This window comes from Sapajus apella, unplaced genomic scaffold (genome assembly GCF_009761245.1).
Source record: "Sapajus apella isolate SASKATOON/1434 unplaced genomic scaffold, GSC_monkey_1.0 scaffold107, whole genome shotgun sequence".
NCBI classification, from domain to species: Eukaryota; Metazoa; Chordata; class Mammalia; order Primates; family Cebidae; genus Sapajus; species Sapajus apella.
In genome coordinates this window covers 2,892,774-2,898,773 of record NW_022437047.1, presented here as the reverse complement: position 1 = coordinate 2,898,773, position 6,000 = coordinate 2,892,774, and positions in this window count along the sequence as shown.

Sequence of the window (6,000 nt, the reverse complement as noted above, 5' to 3'; positions counted from 1 at the left end):
GAAAGAGTGACAAATGTACAATTCCTACTTTTAAAAATGAAGAAGTTGAGCTGCCCAGATTCATATTAATAAGTTTTGCTTAAAAATTAATTTTTCTGGGGCCGGGCACGGTGGCTCACGCCTGTAATCCCAGCACTTTGGGAGGCCGAGGCGGGTGGATCACGAGGTCAAGAGATCGAGACCATCCTGGTCAACATGGTGAAACCCCGTCTCTACTAAAAATACAAAAATTAGCTGGACATGGTGGCGCATACCTGTAATCCCAGCTACTCAGGAGGCTGAGGCAGGAGAATTGCCTGAACCCAGGAGGCGGAGGTTGCGGTGAGCCGAGATCGCGCCATTGCACTCCAGCCTGGGTAACCAGAGCGAAACTCCGTCTTAAAAAAAAAAAAAAAAATTAATTTTTCCCAAATGAAAAACATCTTTATTTCTTTTTATTTTTATATGGGATTCATGATCTTTATAAAAGAAAAACTTTGTGATACAGTAAAGCATGACAAAATACAAATTCAATAGTAATCCTATCACTCAAATGGCCATCTTTCCAGATAGTTCTAAGTGGATAGACACACCCATACACACATAAACATACTTACCCTGATGTTATACATTTGTATCTTTCTACATTATTGCTTTTAATGGATACATAATGGCCACAGTGGAACATATCCCTGATGAAACCCAGTAATGCCTTTTGTTCCATCTACCTACCTATCTGATTTGTATAAGAAATTAAACACAGACATATCTCATTCTATTGTGTTTTGCAGATATTGCATTTCATTTAAATATTAAAGATCTGGCCGGGCACGGTGGCTCATGGCTGTAATCCTAGCACTTTGGGAGACTTAGGCGGGCGGATTGCCTGTGCTCAGAAGTTCAAGACCAGCCTGGGCAACATGGCAAAACCACATCTCTACTAAAAATACAAAAAATTAGCTGGGTATAGTGGTGCACCCCTGTAATCCCAGCTACTCCCCAGGCTGAGGCAGAAGAATCTCTTGAACCCGGGAGGCGGAGACTGCAGTGAGCTGAGATCGTGCAACTGCACTGCCAGCCTGGGCGACACACAGAGACTCTGTCTCAAAAAATAAAAAAAAAAGGTAGCCGGGTGTGGTGATGCACACGCCTGTAATCCCAGCTACTTGGGAGGCTGAGGCACAAGAATCGCTTGAACCTGTGAGGCAGAGGTTGCAGTGAGCCGAGATGGTGTGGGTGACAAGCCTGGGTGACAGTGAGACTCCACCTCAAAAATAAATAAATAAATGTATGTTAAAGATCTGTGGCAACCCTGTGTTGTGCAAGTCTATTGATGCCATTTTTTTTTCCAACAGTGCATGCTTACTTTGTGTCTCTGTGTCATATTTTGGTAATTCTCACAATATTTCAGACTCGTTCACTATTATATCTGTTATAGTGATCTGCAATCAGTGATCTCTGATGTTACTTTGTAATTACTACAATTACACCCACTTAAGACGGTGAACTCAATAAATACTGTGTGCGTGATGGTGAACTCAATCAATAAATACTGGGTGTGTTCTCACTGCGCCACCAACACACCATTCCCTCATCTCTCCCTCTCCTCGTGGCTTCCTATTCCCCAAGACAAACAGTATTGAAATTAGGCCAATTAATAACTGTACAATGGCCTCTAAATGTTCAAGTGAAAAGAAGAGTCACATGTCTTTCACTTTAAATCAAGAACTAGTAAGGGGCTGGGCACAGTGGCTCATGCTTGCAATCCCAGCACTTTGAGAGGCTGAGGGGGGCAGATCACTTGAGGCCAGAAGTTTGAGACCAGCCTGACCAACATGGCGAAACCCTGTCACTACTAAACATACAAAAATTAGCTGGACATAGGGGTGTTTGCCTGTAGTCCCAGCTACTCTGGAGGCTGAGGCACAAGAATTGCTCAAACCTGGGAGGTGGAGGTTGTAGTGAGCTGAGTTCGCACCACTGCACTCTAGCCTGGGCCACAGAGAGAAACTCTGTCTCAAAAAAAAAAAAAAAAAAGTTAGTAATGTTTAGGCTTAGTGAGGAAGGCATGCCAAAAGCCAAGAGAGGCTGAAAGCTAAGCATCTTGTGCTAAATAGACAAGTTGTGAATGCAAAGGAAAGGTTCTTGAAGTAAATTAAAAGTGCTGCTCCAGTGAACACGCAAATGGTAAGAACGCAAAATAACCTTATTGTGGATATGGAGAAAGTTTTAGTGGTCTGGACAGAAGATCAAATCATTCCCTTAAGCCAAAGCCTAATCCAAAGCAAGGCTGTACCTCTCTTCAATTCTATAAAGGCTGAGAGAGATGAAGAAGCTGCAGAAGAAAAGTTTGAAGCTAGCAGAGTCTGGTTTACAGAAAAAGGCCATCTCCATAACATAAAAGTGCAGGGTGAAGCAGCAAGTGCTGATGTAGAAGCTGCAGCAAGTCATCCAGAAAATAACTGAAAATCATTATCCTAGGATGAGTGATGATGGTGGCTACACTAAACAACAGGTTTTCAATGTGGATGAAATAACCTTCTATTGGAAGAAGATGCCACCCAAGACTTTCATAGCTCAAGAGAAGTTGCTGCCTGGCTTCAAAGCTTCAAAGTACAGGCTGACTCTCTTGTGCATCTCTCTAATACATCTGGTGACTTTAAGTTGAAGCCAACACTCATTTATTATTCTGAAAATTCTAGAGGCCTTAAGAATTATGCTAGATCTACTCTGCCTGTGCACTATCAATGGAGCAACAAAGCCTGGATGACAGCACGTCTGTTTATAGCATGGTTTGCTGAACATTTTAAGCCCACTGTTTTTTTGTTTGTTTGTTTGTTTGAAACAGAGTTTCGCTCTTGTTACCCAGGCTGGAGTGCAATGGCACAATCTCGGCTCACCGCAACCTCTGCCTCCTGGGTTCAAGCAATTCTCCTGCCTCAGCCTCCCTAGTAGCTGGGACTACAGGCATGTGCCACCATGCCCAGCTAATTTTTGTATTTTTAGTAGAGACGGGGTTTCATCATGTTGACCAGGATGGTCTCGATCTCTTGACCTCTTGATCCACCTGCCTCAGCCTCCCAAAGAAGCCCACTGTTAAAACATACTGCTCAGACAAAAATATTTCTTTCTTTCTTTTTTTTTTTTTTCCTTTTGAAGTGGAGTTTTGCTCTTGTTGCCCAGGCTGGAGTGCAAAGGCGCAGTGTTGGCTGACGCTAACCTCTGCCTCCCTGGTTCAAGCAATTCTTCTGCCTCAGCCTCCCAAGTAGCTGGGATTATAGGCATGTGCCACCACGCCAGGCTAATTTTTTTGTATTTTTATTAGAGATGGGGTTTCACCATGTTTGTCAGGCTGGTCTCAAACTCCCAACCTCAGGTGATCCACCCGCCTTGGCCTCCCAAACTGCTGGGATTACAGGCGTGAGCCACCGCACCCAGCCAAAAAGATTTCTTTCAAAATATTACTACTCCTTGACAATGCCTCTCGTCACCTGAGCACTCTGGTGAAAATGTACAAGGAGGCAAATATTGTTATTATGCTTATTAACACAATGTCCATTATGTAGCCCATGGATCAAGGAGTAATTTTGACTATCAAGTCTTATTGTTTAAGAAATACACATTGTAAGGCTATAACTTCCATAGATAGGGATTCCTCTGATAGAGCCAAAGTAAATGAAAAACCTCTAAAGGTTTCACTATTCCACATGCCATCCAGAACATTCACGATTCATGAACATTGTGAGCGTTGTTGAAATGACAACAAAGATTTACACTATTCCACAAACTTAGTTGATAAACCAGTGCCAGTGTGAAAGGATGGACTCCAATTCCGAAAGAAGTTCTACTGTGGATGAAATGTGGCAAACTTCACTGTTGTCTTATTTAAGAAATTGCCACAGCCACCTCAGCCTTTAGCAACTACCACCGTGATCAGTTAGAAATCATCAACTTTAAGGCAAGATCCACCACCAGCAAAGAGTTACAATTCAGTGAAGGCTCACATAATCGTTAGCATTTTTTAGCAAAAAAAGTATTTTAAAATTACATATGCACATTGTTTTTTTAAAGACATAATGCTATTGCACACTTAATGGACTGCAATATACTATACATGTAATTTTTACATGTACTGGGAAACCAAAAACTGCGTGACTGGCTTTATTGCCATATTCGCTTCATTGTGGTGAAATCGCAATACCTCCGAGGTGTGACTGCACCAAATCAAAGTACTCTTTTTGTGGTCAGCCCTCAAAATTGTCAGTCCATGTTTGTGTGTTTCTGTTTTTGTTCTGTGAGGTTTTTAGGAAATACTCAGACCTTTGTTTTAAGAAAAGGTCAGATGCTAAGCAGATTGGAACCTGGAGTAGAAAACCACACATTCTGCCAGTCATATAAAAGGAAACCCTCAGAGGCAATGTTAGCAGGCAGGGCTTAGTAAAGTTCACGGAACCTGGAGCTCCTCCCCTGCACACCTGCCCCTCATCTCTCTGATACTCCTCCCTAGCGGTGAGCAATGGTGGTTGAGATTGGTCCCAGCAACCTCCTGGTACGTCAATGTTTTCCTTCTCCCTTAGGTACTTAAAGGGGACTATTTAGGAAGGGGCAAATATATCTTTAAAAAGAGAAGCTTGCTTTCTAGTCATGTAGTTGCTGAGTCTAATAAAATAGTTTTGGTTTTTTACTTTGTATTTTTTTATTTTTTTGAGGCAGTCTCGCTCTGTCACCAGGCTGGAGTACAGTGGCACGATTTTAGCTCACTGCAACCACTGCCTCCCAGGTTGAAGTGATTCTCCTGCCTCAGCCTCCCAAGTAGCTGGGACTACAGGTGTGCACCACGATGCCCAGCTAATTGTTGTATTTTTTGTAGAGATGGGGTTTCACCATGTTGGCCAGGCTGGTTTCAAACCCCTGACCTCAGGTGATTCTCCTGCCTTGGCTTCTGAAAGTGCTGGGATTACAAGCGTGAGCCACTGCACCCAGCGCATCAGTTTTTTGATTCTTGTTTTGGCTCCATTTTTCATTGAGTGAAGGGGCTACACCCTCTCATTTATCCCTTAGATAGCCTTGTTGTCATCTGCTGTTTTGTCTGGAGTTTCTAAAGTATTTGATGCATATTTAGACCTGACAGTTTGTTATATTTTTGAATGACAATCTGTTGAAAAACCGCTCCTTAGATAGTTTTGCCATCATTCTCATGCCTAAAGGATATTATTAGTTAGGTGTGGTGGCGTGTACCTGCAGTCCTCAGCTACTTGGGGGTCTGAGGTGGGAAGATCACTTGAGCCTAAGAGGTTGAGGCTGCAGTGAGCCTTGACCACCCACTGCACTCCAGCCTGTCTCTAAAAAAAATTAAATATCCAGAATATCTCTTCCCTATAGTGAAAAAATTACAGCTACCTATAGAATAACCACTTTCAGGAAGGAATTTGGTTTAAACTCCAGGCTGAGCAACTAAATTTTTATTAACAGCCTCCATGGCACTTGTCTCTTGTGATGAAACTTGTGAAGTGTGGCTAGATTATTTGATTCCTTCTCCGTGGTACCTGTTCACTGGCTTCAACTCCAACATCTACCTCTCAGAAACACAATTTGGTAAACTTTTTCTCTCAGCTGCCATTTTGAATCTTAAGGCAGAAATGCTTTGGTAACTTCATTCCTTTTTAAAGGAAAGTCTTTGGGATCAGCCTTGGCTCATCCTGACTGACCTCATTCTTTGATGCTATGGTTTTCATTTTTGTTCGCTGAGATATATCATCTTTGCTAATCTTATTCTGGGGTTATCTTTGTGAAAACTTCTGAAAAGATAATTTTTGAAGCACTAAAGGTAAGCAAATTAAACTCGAAGTGGAGGGATGTTGAAGACTTCCTTCAATAGCTTTAGCTTGGGTAACACTGACTAGAGTTCAAACTTCCAGATGACATCTGTGGGGATACTTGGCCTGGATTTACTTTACCTTGGTTATCTGTTTTTCCTGAAAAGAGATTAATTGCAAAATATAGCTTGACTCAGGAGAGGTC